This window comes from Bos indicus x Bos taurus, chromosome 9 (genome assembly GCF_003369695.1).
Source record: "Bos indicus x Bos taurus breed Angus x Brahman F1 hybrid chromosome 9, Bos_hybrid_MaternalHap_v2.0, whole genome shotgun sequence".
Classification (NCBI taxonomy): domain Eukaryota; kingdom Metazoa; phylum Chordata; class Mammalia; order Artiodactyla; family Bovidae; genus Bos; species Bos indicus x Bos taurus.
In genome coordinates this window covers 16,236,137-16,250,716 of record NC_040084.1, presented here as the reverse complement: position 1 = coordinate 16,250,716, position 14,580 = coordinate 16,236,137, and the positions used below count along the sequence as shown (strand labels likewise).

Below are 14,580 nucleotides of genomic sequence, written 5' to 3'. Positions count from 1 at the left end.
ACAAGTTATGAATCTGTGAATCATGGCTATCTGAAAATAACACATAAACTTTAGTACTAGATGGGGTGGAGAATGGGGGCTTCCTAGGTGGCTCAATGGGTAAAGAATCCACCTGCAATGCAGGAGACATGTGCTCAATTCCTGGGTTGGGAAGATTCCCTGGAGGATGGCATGGCAAAACCCACTCCAGTTATTCTTGCCTGGAAAATCCCATGGACAGAGGAGCTTGGCAGGCTATCGTTCATAGGGTGAAAAGAGTTGGATGTGACTGAAGCAACTGATCACACACAGGGTGGTAAATGGAAATATTACAATACATACCTTGTGTGAGCTGCCCTGCCAACATCATTAGAAACACCATCTCTTTCTCTAGGCCGGAAAGAGTATGACTGATGCTGGAAGGAATGACTTGGGGAGCCATATGGGACCTCTCCTACTTCATCTGTGCCTTTAAATTCTTTGTAACCCTGAAATTATAAGTAAAGCTTGTCACTGGGTAAGATATATGACTCATGTGGGTCTAATTTGATAACTCAGTCCTTTGTTCATATTCCTGATTCTTGATCCTGTATATTATGGCCATTGGAGAAAGAGCGCCATAGGTTTATCACTAATTCAAAGATATCCCAAAACCATCTCATCAGATCAGATCAGCTGCTCAGTTGTGTCCAACTCTTTGCCATCCCATGAATCGCAGAACGCCAGGCCTCCCTGTCCATCACCAACTCCTGGAGTTCACCCAAACTCACATCCATCGAGTCAGTGATGCCATCCAGCCATCTCATCCTCTGTCGTCCCCTTCTCCTCCTGTCCCCAATCCCTCCCAGCATCAGAGTCTTTTCCAATGAGTCAACTCTTCACATGAGGTGGCCAAAGTATTGGAGTTTCAGCTTTAGCATCATTCCTTCGAAAGAAATCCCAGGGCTGATCTCCTTCAGAATAGAGCTACACAAACAAATTTGTTTTTAGAGTGGAATGCTATTTATGGTTATTTTCTAACTGAAACAGAATTAAATTTGTAACATATTAAACTGGAAAAAGGACAAACTAGTAAAGCTCAATTCTCATCCTACTTCACTTGAAACTAATAAAAAAAAAAAAATAGGAGAAGCACAACATATCTTTTGGGCAGGAAGAATAGCTGACAGTGTATGCCCTAGAACTTGAGTGCTAAATTCCTTTGGGATTATTTTATACCAAGCTTGACTAAAAATAAAGACCCCAAGATTACTAAGGCAAATCAAATGGCAGGAATATAGATTTAGATAAATGGTCACCTGTCACCTATTGATTCTTCCCAGGAACATGGGTCAGGTCATGAGTCTGTTGACATGTTCAAGTATCTCTCAGGGTAAAATCTACTTGTTATTAATATTAATGAATGGATAGCTCTCTGAAGTAATGAGTACACTTTCTGATTTCACATCATGTACAAACATGAAGAACTATAGCTTAATCAGATCTGTTGATTTTTAAAAAATAATCACTTCGGTTTTCACTGAGAAATATTCACAAAAAATGTTCCTAGTATTGCATTTGGCTATTATAGGTATACATATGGACACTGACCTTTTTTTTCTCAGGCTCTGTCTTTTACCTACACTACAACAAAGGTGTGTCTAGTCAAGGCTATGGTTTTTTCCTGTGGTCATGTATGGATGTGAGAGTTGGACTGTGAAGAAGGCTGAGCGCCGAAGAATTGATGCTTTTGAACTGTGGTGTTGGAGAAGACCCTTGAGAATCCCTTGGACTGCAAAGAGATCCAACCAGTCCATTCTGAAGGAGATCAATCCTGGGTGTTCATTGGAAGGACTGATGCTAAAGCTGAAACTCCAATACTTTGGCCACCTCATGTGAAGAGTTGACTCATTGGAAAAGACTCTGATGCTGGGAGGGATTGGGGGCAGGAGGAGAAAGGGATGACAGAGAATGAGATGGCTGGATGGCATCACCGACTCGATGGACATGAGTTTGAGTGAACTCCAGGAGTTGGTGATGGACAGGGAGGCCTGGCGTGCTGCGATTCATGGGGTTGCAAAGAGTCGGACACGACTGTGCGACTGATCTGAACTGAACTGAACACATACCTGACTGGAGAAAGCTAGAGAAAAATTGTGTTACAAATGTAGCAGTACTCATCCTGACAGAGAGATCTGTCAAGATGAAGTCGATGTTTTTGTAGATTTTGAATGATTAGCTTTCTCTGCCCTGATACTCAGGGATTCAAGAAAAGAAAACAAATTAGCAGTACTTCAGTTGTCACTGATTCTACTATCAAATCTATGGCAAGGAAGTACAATGCTCTATTGTATAAAGAAGAAAATATCCAAAGAATCTGAGTTTGTCGTAGTCAAGGTTTAGGATAAGAAACAATCCCTTACATTTTAGTGCAAGAAGAGATTAATCAGGCAACTAGGTACCTAAAAACTGGAAGCTCCTGAGCAGCAGATTCTAGGGGAGATCTGTGAAAACAACATGCAACTGATGCCCTAAATTTATCACCACATAGAAATTTAAATCAAGAACCCACAACATCAGCCACGAGCCCTTCTTAGACCCAGAAGGAGAAAAATAATGAAACATGAAATTAGGCTTCTGAGTTTAGAAATTAGGAGCAAGAACTTACCAATGCTTCGTTTGCTTCCTCATACACTGAAATCTGGAGATAGACACTGTTGTTTTGCAAGCAAGTCACATGTTTCCAGGGACTTCCAGGTAGCGATAAATCAAAGACATCAAGCATGTGGCTTCCACCTCATATCTACCTTCCAAACACCATACAAATGCATCTAAATGGCCAAAATGCATGTGCACACACAAAAACACTAGTTGCAGAGGGGAAAAAAGGGTAGGAAAGATAGTTTCTGCCTTTCCAGTTTTTCCAACTAATATTAGAATTTAGAATAGATTGAATTGGACAACCCCAAATGACCAAAAAAAAAAAAAAGCCTAGAATGTTAGGAGTTTTCTGTGCAAATGATAGAAAAATAAGCATCTCTTCTTTTGTAAAAAGAAAAACAATAATCTTATCATGTACATGATAACCCAAGTTACAGGTTCACAGGCAGAATCATTTGCCTGGTAGCTTCAATAAACAGATACAAAGAAAGAGAAAAGAAAAGAAATAGGAAAATATCCAACAATTTCACCTTCCTGAATACACTTTCTTCCTACTTACCCTGTGAAAAATTCATCACAGCGCATTAAAAAGACAGCACCTTTCATAGTACTGCTCTATTAGCTAATGTGGTATTTTATGTGCTTCTAGCAAGCTTATTATATTTGTCATGCTTTTAATATATGCTGCTTCTAAAAGTATGTCTTTTCATTAACAATACTGTTTATTTTTGTGTTTTGATCACTCTTACCAAAAGTTATTTTATTAGATTTTTTAAAAGAATTAGCCTTACCTTTGATTGTCTTCCTTACTATTTCCTTGTTTTCTATTCTTTAATTTCTTACATTTAATATTGCCTACTCATTATTTTCTTTTGGTTTATTCTATTCTTCCTTTCCTAAGTTCTTAAACTGGTTTTTTAGCCCCTATTTTTCAGTTTCAATAGGAAAATAATATAATATTATTCATAAAATACTAATTCTATCAATTATTTCTCTATATATGCTTTTTTATTTAATTATTTTATTGAACCAGTAGTCATGTATGAATGTGAGAGTTGAACTATAAAGAAAGCTTAGCTCCAAATTGATGGTTTTTAACTATGGTGTTGGAGAAGGCTCTTGAGAGTCCCTTGGACTGCAAGGAGATCCAACCAGTCCATTCTGAAGGAGATCAGCCCTGGGATTTCTTTGGAAGGAATGATGCTAAAGCTGAAACTCCAGGACTCTGGCCACCTCATGCGAAGAGTTGACTCATTGGAAAAGACTCTGATGCTGGGAGGGATTGCGGGCAGGAGGAGAAGGGGACGACAGAGGATGAGATGGCTGGATGGCATCACTGACTCGATGGACGTGAGTCTGGGTGAACTCTGGGAGTTGGTGATGGACGGGGAGGCCTGGCGTGCTGCGATTCATGGGGCTGAGCACCGAAGAATTGATGCTTTGGAACTACGGTGTTGCAGAAGACTCTTGAGAGTCCCTTGGACTGCAAGAAGATCAAACCAGTCTATCCTAAAGGAAGTTAGTCCTGAATAGTCATTGGAAGAACTCACGCTGAAGCTGAAGCTCCAATACCGTGGCCACCTGATGCGAACAACTGACTCATTGGCAAAGACCCTGATGCTGGGAAAGATTGAAGGCAGGAAGAGAAGGGGACGACAGAGGATGAGATGGTTGGATGGCATCACTGACTCAATGGACATGAGTCTGAGCAAGTTCCAGGAGTTGGTGATGAACAGGGAAGCCTGTCATGCTGCAGTCCATGGGGTCACAATGAGTGAACGACACTTGAGTGACTGAACTGAACTAAACTGAAGTACAGTTTATTTGCAATGTTGTGCCAATCTCTGCTGTGTAGAAAGAGACTCAGATATCCACATCTAGACATTCTTTTTTATTTTCTTTCCCATTATGCCACTTCCCTGGTAGCTCAATGGTAAAGAATCTGCCTTGGGGATTCCCAAATGGCGCTAGTGGTAAAGAACCTGCCTATGCAGGAGACAAGAGATGAGACTTCGATCCCTGGATGGGGAAGATCCCCTGGAGAAGGAAATGACAACCCACTCCAGTATTCTTGCCTGGAGAATCCCCATGGATGGAGTTGCCTCATGGCCTACAGTCCATGGGGTTGCAAAAGAGTCAGACACGACTTGATGACTAAACACCAGCATGTTTTATCACAGGATATTGAATATAGTCCTCTGTGTTATACCAGACCTTGTTGCTTCTATATATATGCTTTGATAAGTAAATTTTTCATTATTTTTCAATATGAAGTATTTTCTAATTTCCCTTATTTTTCTTTGACCCATAGGTATGTGAATTATGCCTTTAAAGTATTTTTAAAGGCACAATTTATAAGAAATATATCTTATAAGACTATTTTTGTAATAGATTTTAATACATATAAAAACTCCAGTTCTATCTTTGGCTTAAAAATGGTGATGTATTGGTGAAAGGCTATAAACTCTTCTACATTACTTTATATTCTAGGATGTGGTCAATTTTTCTAAATTTTTAGAAAATTTGCAAAGTATATTTATTCTTTAGTTTTGGAGTACATGGGTTTATATATATATATATATGCCTATTAAATCAATCTATTTATGCAACTGTTTAAATCTTCTTAAATCCTTCCTGCTTTATTTTATAATGTGATCTAATTCTTCCTAAGAGACATGCATTACAATTTCCCACTATCATGGTAGAGTTTTCTATTTCTCCTTGAAGTTATGTAAATTTTTGCTTTATGTATTTTAAAGTTTCATGGGACACATGTAAATTGAAATTATCTGCAGGATGTTTTGAATTTTTTTTTTTAAAGTATAGTGCCACTCTTCACTTTAAAGATTTTTACCCTTAAAATCTATTGTAAAGTATTAGTATGATTACAAGAGCTTTATTTTGTTGATTTATCCTTGATGTGGGTTTTTTTCATTCTCTTATGTCCAGCTTGCCTTTCCCTGCCCTATGTTCTAGCTATGTCTCTTAAAGAAAGTAGTTTAAATTATTTTTGATAATCAGTTATCTTTTATAGAAGAGTTGAAACCATTTATAATGATTATAATTATTTATGTTTCTATTCATTTCTATCACCTGATTTTGTCCCTTTTGTTTTCTTTATTCTTTAACAATCATCTTGCCCTACTTAAAGTGATTCTCTTTTCTGTCAGTGATATATTTTCTGTTATTGACTTTTTGTTAGTGATTTAACTCTCAATAAAATTCAGTGATGATCAGTATCTTTCATCTCTTCCTGAAAAAATATAAGCAGTTTAGAAGGTTTAAACTAATATCACTGCACTCTCAACTAATATGATATTTTCTAGGATTTTAATTCTAGCTTGATGTAACCCTACAAATCTGATATTTCTTTTATCCAAGAAATGTTTCTTCAATTTATTCAACAGTTTGCATTTTATTTGTTGACTCTTCCTTTTTTGTATCCTAACCTATTTCTTGCAATTATTTTCCTTTTCCCTGAAGTACACCCTGAAAGCTTAAAGTAGTGAGAGGAACTTTGTAAGAGGAATAGTTGGTAATGACAGCTTTCCACATGTGCTCTCTAGCTGTGTCTCTGTTCCAGGGTCTTTATTGAAAGATAGCTTTTTCAGTTTACATTTATGACTCATTCCCATCTCTCGGTACAGAAAAATATTATCACCATTGTTTTTGAGACATCAGCAGTCAATTTTTAAGTAGTCAGTCTTTTTCCTCTGGCTAGTTTTAAGATCTCTTTTGTCTCCACCTTGTTGCTGTTGTTCAATCGCTCAGTTGTGTCTGACTCTTTGGGACCCCATGGACTGCAACACACCAGGCTTCCCTGTCTTTTACCATCTCCCAGAGCTTGCTCAAACTCATGTCCATTGAGTTGGGGATGCCATCCAACCATCTTGTCCTCTGTCATCCCCTTCTCCCACCTTCAATCTTTCCCAGCATCAGGGTCTTTTCCAATGAGTCAGTTCTTTGCATCAGATGGCCACAGTATTGGAACTTCAGCTTCAGCATCAGTCCTTCAGGGTTGATTTCTTTCATTTTACTACAATTCTTCTGAGCGTTGTTTGTTTAGTTGTGTTTTTTGTTTGTTTGTTTGTTTTTTTCACATTATCCTGCTTGCAACATGTGCGTTTTAAGATTCTGAGCATCTGTATCTTTAGTAAATTCTTAGAGAAAAATTCAACTGCTATCTCACATCATATTAGTTTTTCCCTCTTATTATCTCCTGGATCCCTTTGATACTGTACTGTCAATATCTCTCATTTCTGTAGCAGTCTGATTGAAAGAATACCTCTCATCTCTGTAAGAGTCTGATTGGTTATTTCTGCTGAACCTTGCTTATGTGGATTATTTCCTTGTATAAAAATGTACCACATTTTGAGGACTTGCTGGCAAGATGGACAAATAGAAGGACATGAACTTAACTCTTCTTATAAAAACATTGAAATCATGACTAACTGCTCAAAACCATCAACCAAAAAGAAAAAAAAAGTGAACAAACAAAAACAAACACCGGAACCTACAAAAAAATATACCCAACATCCAAAGACAAAGAAGGAGCCATAATGAGACAGTAGGAGGGGCACAACTGCAATCAAATCGAATCCCTGGGACTTCCCTGGCAGTCCAGAGGTTAAGGCTCCAAGCTTCCGTTGCAGGAGACATGGGTTTGGTCCCTGCTCAAGGAACTAAAGATCCCACATGCCACATGTCCTGGCCAAAAAAAAAAAAAATTAAATGAAAGCCCATACCTGATGAAGTGGGCAACTCACAATCTGGAAAATAAATATATTACAGAGGTTCTCCCACAGGAGTGCAAGTCCTGAGCCCCATATCAGTCTTCCCAGTCTAAGGATTTAGTAATTAGAGGAAGAAGCCTTAGATAATCTGATTTGAAGGCCAATAGGGTTTGATCACAGGAATTCCATAGGACTGAGGGAAACAGAAATCATCCTTGAAGGGTGCATACAAGGTCTAGTGTAAGCCAGGGCCCCAGGGGAAAAAACAATGAGTTCACATCAGTAAGAATGGACATAACTAAAAAGTCTGCAGACAATAAATACTAGAGGCAGTGTGGAAAAAAGGGAACCCTTCTACACAGTTGATGGGAATGTAAATTGGTGCAGCCATTATGGAGAGCAGTATGGAGGTTACTTAAGAAACTAAAAGCAGAGCTATCATGTGATATAGCAATCCCACTCTTGGATATACATCTGGAGAAAAACATGGTTCAAAAGAATACAAGCACTCCAATGTTCACTGCAGCACTGTTTACAGTAGCCAAGACCTGGAAGCAATTTAAATTTCCATCAACAGATAAATGGATAAAGAAGATGAGGTATCCATATACAATGGACTATTACTCAGCCATTAAAAATAATGAAATAAGGTCATTGCAACAACATGAATGGACCTGAAGATTATCATACTGAATGAAGTAAATCAGAGAAAGACAAACATCATATGATATCACTTATACGCAAGAGTCTTAAAAAAAAATGATACAAATAAACTTATGTACAAAATAGAAATAGACTCACAGACTCAGAGAAAGAATTTATGGCTACTAGGAGGAACGGAGGGGGAGACATAAATTGGGAGTTTGGGAATGGCACCTACATATTGCTGCCTATAAAACAGATAAACAAAATGGACCTATTACTACTTATAGCTCAGGGAACATGCTCAATATTCTGTAATAACCTAAACAGGAAACAGAATCGATACAAGTATATGCATAACCAAATCACTTTGCTAAACACCTGAAACCAGCACAACATTGTTAACCAACTATGCTCCAACATAAAATAAAAATAAATTTTTAAATATACTACATTTAATTTACTTTTCCCTTTTAATTAAGATTTTAATTTGTTTGCAATCCATCCCTATTGATATCTCCTTCGTCAAATGCACTAGTTTTTTTTTGAAGATACTCAGAATGAAAACTGATGGTCACAGGGTTTGTTTACCTTGCTAGTTTACAGCCTTTAAAATTGCTGCAGTCATTTCATCCCCACCAAAAATATGGGAGAACAGTTTTTTTACAGAAAATCTCATCAGTACTTGATATTGTCAGGGTTTTACATTTGTATTGATCCTATGAGTTATATAGCTATTTTAAAGCTTATATTTCTTTAAATCACAGTGTCATTCATATCCATCTTTTCAAATGGTTATGGCCATAAATTATTTTGTTGTAACTGTTGTCCATTTCTCTAAAAAACAAGTATTTGTTACTAGTTGAATAGCATGTTGTTTTGTACTAAATTTTCTAGTGAAAACTCATATTTGCTACTGCTCTTTTGAAAGAGATCTATATTCCTATGTTCCAGACATGAACATAGCAATGTTGCAGTGCTTTTGTGCACACTTCCTTCATAGGCCTTCATAGGACTTCCTTCATAGGCCTTCATAGGGCTTCCTTCATAGGCCTTCATAGGGCTTCCTTTATAGGCCTTCACAGGGCTTCCTTCATAGGCCTTCATAGGGCTTCCTTCATAGCTCAGTTGGTAAAGAATCTGCCTGCAATGTAGGAGACCCTGGTTCAATTCCTGTGTCAGGAAGATCCCCAGAGAAGGGATAGGCTACCCACTCCGGTATTCTTGGGTTTCCCTTGTGGCTCAGCTGGTAAAGAATCCGCCTGCAATGTGGGAGACCTGGGTTCAATCCCTGGGTTGGGAAGATCCCCTGGAGAAGGGAAAGGCTATCTACTCCAGTATTCTGGCCTGGAGAATTCCATGGACTGCATAGTCCATGGGGTCACAAAGAGTTGGACACTACTGAGCGAACGTCACTTTCACCTATGTTAAGATTTTGCTTGCAAAGAAACCTCTCAACCTTCCCTCTCCCCAAATCTCTACACCTTATAACCACTCTGTTTCTGAAGTAGCACCTGGGAATTATATCACAGTAGGTGGTAGGAAAAACAATTTGCTCACACATGCTTCTTGAGTGCTGTGTGAAAAACAAGATTCTACATATAAATAAGATTTTATTTTTAAAAAGTTATATAATGATTTGAGTAAAGGGAAATAGAATTTAGATGAGTTTAGTCTTTAGCTAATTTTCTCTTTTTAGAAGCTAAAGCAATATCCTGAATTGTAGCCATTAAGGAACCATCTATCATGCTAATGCCATAACAGAAGATTTTAAAGTGCAGATGCAAAACTCAAGGTATCACTAGTCTCCAGTATTATACAAGTTTTACAAGTGGATATCATAATTGCCTGAAAGATTTTGGAAAAAAACAAAATTATAATCCAAAAGTAACAACCAGCGAGTCTTACATCAATTAATATAACTACAGACTAATTAGCCGTACTGTGAATTGTCAGGACAATTTTCAGGCTGATTGCTGAGAAATATCTGATTACTCCAAAAGCTTGCACCTTTATAAGATTTATGTGGTCATTTTGATGAAAATGTGCTTCAACAGAAGCTAAGAACTGCAAGTATTAAAAACACAAAATAAATTATACAGGGCTCTTTTTGCCTAACAACTGAAATTATATATGAGCAGAGCTATTCACTTTGATAGAATAAAACTAAAGTCTTCTGTTAGGTTAAAAGCCAATTTGAACTTATTTCCATAGCCAGAATAATCATTAACAAATTTATTAATAAAGGGCTTGTTTATAGTGAGGTACTAATTATTTGCTAGCTTAAGTAAAACTCTGGGCTTTGGCAACTATTATTATTGCACTAATATATTTTAAAAGGTTGGCTATCAGCCAGAAATATGGAAAGCACAATTTTGCAGATGCTTACGAAATTCAAGAATATTAGATTTATTTGATAAGCAATCATAGTTATCATAAACAAAGAAGACTTCAGTTCAAACAATAAATTATTATACTTAACAAACAAGTAAAATCAAATATCTAATGAAATGTATAATTGTTAACCCAGGCAGGTTCCCGAGTCATGGTCATTGAGTTTCCATTCATTTGATGAGCTGTAGAAAGTCCACAGATGTGTTTGCTGAAGGTGAATAAACCACTGAACTGTGACATGTAGGGTGTACCAGTGTCCAGAAGCTGTGTTGCTGCAGAGGGCGGGCAGGAAATGCTGTTGCTAGGGAACAGACACCTCCTAACAGCAGCCAGCCATTTTGAAAGAACCGCTGTAACTCTGTGAGAAAATACGTCAAGAACATCAAAAAATATAACCAATATTCAATCCTTCTACACATATGAAACTGTTACCTGGAAACCAGTGGAATCAAGAAAACAATGCATTTGCAGATGACTTTTTTCAGTTTAAGAAGTACATTTAAAAATATCTTTAATTGAAGTCCAGTTGCTTTACAATGTTGGGTTGGTTTCTGCTTATAGCAAAGTGGATCAGCTATATGTTTACATATGTCCCCTGTTTTTTTCTGTTTCCTTTACATTTAGGTTCCCTAGTGGCTGAGTTGATAAAGAATCTGCTTGCAATGCAGGAGACCCAAGTTCAATCCCTGGGTTGGGAAAATCCACTGGAGAAGGAAACAGCTACCCATTCCAGTATTCTTGCCTGGGAAATCTCACAGACAGAGGAACATGTTGGACTACAGTCTATGGGGTCCCAAGGGTCAGACATGACTTAGCAGTTAAACCACCACCCAACAGAACACTGAGTAGAGTTCCCTGTGTTATAGGATCTCATTAGTTACCTATTTTATACCTAGTATCGATAGCATATATATGTCAATGCATGCATTCTTGCTAAGTCGCTTCAGTCGTGTCCCACTCTTTGGGACCCTATGGACTGTAGGCCACCAGGCTCCTCTGTCCATGGGATTCTCCAGGAAAGACTAATGGCGTGAGTTACCATGCCCTCCTCCAGGGGAATCTCTCTGACCCAGGGATCAAATCTGTGTCTCCTGCAACTCCTGCATTTCAGGCCGATTCTTTACTGCTGAACCACTGGGAAAGCCCATATATGTCAATCCCAATCTCCCTATTCATTCCAGTCCCCTTCTTGCCTTGGTATCCATACATTTGTTCTCTATGTCTATCTCTATTTCTGCTTTGCAAATAAGACCATCTATACCATTTTTCTGGATTTCACACATATGTGTAAATATATATTTTTCTCTTTCTGACTTCACTCTATGTGACAATCTCTCAGTCCACCAATGTTTCTGCAAATGGGACAATTTCATTTCTTTTTATAGTTGATTAATATTCCATTGTGTATATGTGCCACATCATCTTTTTTTTTTTTTCACATCAGTGCAGGGGTCTTCATTTATTTTATAAACAGTATTCTAAGGTTAGTGAGAAAACTGTGCCTTGTTTTTGTTTTTTGGTTTTTTTAATCTAAGAAAACAAGGAAAACCAAGTGAAAATATTTCACTGGCTGTATCCTTTAGTTCAAACATCAGCAAGAAAGAAAGGTAAGTAGCCAGAGTGAAATTGTGCCTAGTATGTCAGCATATTTATGTCTGATTATCTGAAAATAAACAACATGCTTATTCTACAAAGACAGAGGACCTGCTGAAAGCTTATAGCAACACACAAGTCTATTTAAAATGATTCCATATGTTACCCTGTAGAGTTGCTGCATAGTTATACAAGGGAAAGAGTAAAAAACCCTGCACAGACACCTGTTATCGAACTTGAAACACCAAGTGGAAACAGAACTATTCAGTGTCTTCATTTATACACAATTTATAATATTTGACTCAAAATAAAAATCACAAGAAAAATACATCTGTTTCTGCTACAATTTCTCCCCTTCCCCCATCCACCCCTCAGTGAAAAGTCTTCTAATAAAAGGTATTATATTACCATATTGTCTTGTCTTCGGCTAATTCTGAAATCCCACCTTGGTATAGTTAAACACAAAAAGGAATGGCAATACTTGGAATTTATATAATGTACACATTTTATCCAAGGATCTTAAGTTCTTGCAGTCACGTCTCCAGATTTGAGAAATCATGGTTCAGTGGAAGCCAGAACGCTGGACGGATGCTGGGCAGGTTGCATGGGGTGTAAAATCCTTTGTATAAGTTATGATCAAACAAGGTCAGGGTTGGTTGGCTAGAGTTGGGCTCAATTCCACTTTCCGGACATATAACATCAGTCAGTTTTACCCTCTCTTACACCACACACCCATCTTTAGGTTACTGCCTAGAGTCAAAATCAGCTGAAGAAGCCATATCCTCAGGATAAGCAGCAGGACAGAAAAGCAAAAACAGAGAAACACATTCATCAGCATCTGGCCAGAGGAGATGGGAAAATCGACTTGAGAGGCCATTCCTAGCAAGAATGAGACAAAGGTGTCAATTCACCCGTTTCAATTACAGTTAAGCTCGTGGTAGAGTTGATTCCAGCAGAGGTGAGGCTCATGACATCTAGTGCTTGATGTAAGACAATGCTACCGAAGAAGGGTAATGAGAGCTCTTTGGTCTCGGCGGCAGAAGCAAGATGACGAAGGGAACGTCATCGTTTGGAAAGCGTCGGAAGAAGACGCACACGCTGTGCCGCCGCTGTGGCTCTAAGGCCTACCACCTTCAGAAGTCGACCTGTGGCAAGTGTGACTACCCTGCCAAGCGAAAGAGAAAGTGTAATTGGAGTGCTAAAGCTAAAAGACGAAATACCACCGGGACTGGTAGAATGAGGCACCTAAAAATTGTATACTGCAGATTCAGGCATGGATTCCGTGAAGGAACAACACCTAAACCCAAGCGAGCGGCTGTTGCAGCATCCAGTTCATCTTAAGGATTTCAACGATTAGTCGCACAATAAATGTTCTGGCTTTTAAAAAAAAAAAAAAAAAAAGAAGAAGGGTAATGAGAAAACAGCAAACTAACAGGCAGGAACTGGCCATAGCGTATCTGGAGGGTCAAAGTGATTTTCCTTCCTTATCATTTCTACAGGAGAAGGCAAGGAAGGGATAGGAGATCAGGGCTAGAGGGCCCCTTGTTTGCAGATTTTTTTAAAAATTATTTTCTTATAACTCTGTAATGAAAATGTGTATTATGGTATAGAGGTTACAGAACCGCATCTGCTACTGGGTCACGGCTACAGGTCTATGAGCTGATCCACCAGCAGTAAAGACCTGGCTAGGTTGGGAAGACTGGACTCGGAGCTCCTACTGCTGTTTCTAGAGTGCCCACCTTGCGGGGCTTTGGTTATCCATGCAGGAATAGGGTCAAACTCATCTTCTGCCACCTTGTCCAAGCCCTCAGGGACATCAAAAGCTGAGATGAGATTACTATCTTCTGCAGCTTTATGGGCCGGAGCATATGCTTGAGAAATGTGTGCCTATAACCTTTGTGTGCCTATAACCTAAGAAGTTTGTGACTTCTCTAGGCCTCAGATTCCTCATTTGTAGAATGATGATAACAACAATGTATTTGTCTTGTTGTCTGATGTTGTGAGAATCAAGTCATAGGTGGTTGATTGAGAGATGGTTGAGAGATGGCTATGGGCCAAACTCTTCTAGAAGGTCTGTAGAGGGGTTAGAAAGCAGAGAGTGATCAATCAGGGAATCTTCCCCAGCGAGAGAATCTGTGCGGTTCAAGGTCACAGATTTTGTCTAAGAAGGGAGGCACTGAGGCACCAGGGGCTCCAGGCCCAGTATCAGACTCTCAAGAGCAATGTCAGCTTTTTCAATTACAGCATCAAAAGTGCTCCCAAAGGGATCTTCTTTATCCACATCTTCTTTATCCATATCCATATCTCTGTTGACAGATATTTATGTTGCTTCCTTAAGAAGCATTTTTAAACCACCTATGTCTTGATTCTCACATCAGACAACAAGACAAATATATTGTTGTCATTATCATTCTACAAATGAGGAATCTGAGGCCTAGAGAAGTCACATACCTCTTAGGTTATAGGCACACAAAGCAAACTCAGGTCTGCAGCCCTGATGCCCAGTCCTTTCTTTCTTTTATACATTTTCTCAAGCACATGAGTTCTATGCTAGGACAAGCAGATATTCCAGAACAGCAGTTCCATCATGACTGGCAAG

The 14,580-nt window shown here is 38.5% G+C and overlaps 1 pseudogene across 1 annotated transcript; it reads left to right on the top strand.

Annotated features, from left to right (window-relative positions):
* Nucleotides 1-13,002: 13,002 nt before the first annotated feature.
* LOC113898100 lies at nt 13,003-13,382 on the top strand (annotated as a pseudogene). The gene has a single exon (XR_003512519.1). The product of XR_003512519.1 is annotated as a 60S ribosomal protein L37 pseudogene (transcript).
* The last annotated feature ends 1,198 nt before the right edge of the window (nt 13,383-14,580 follow it).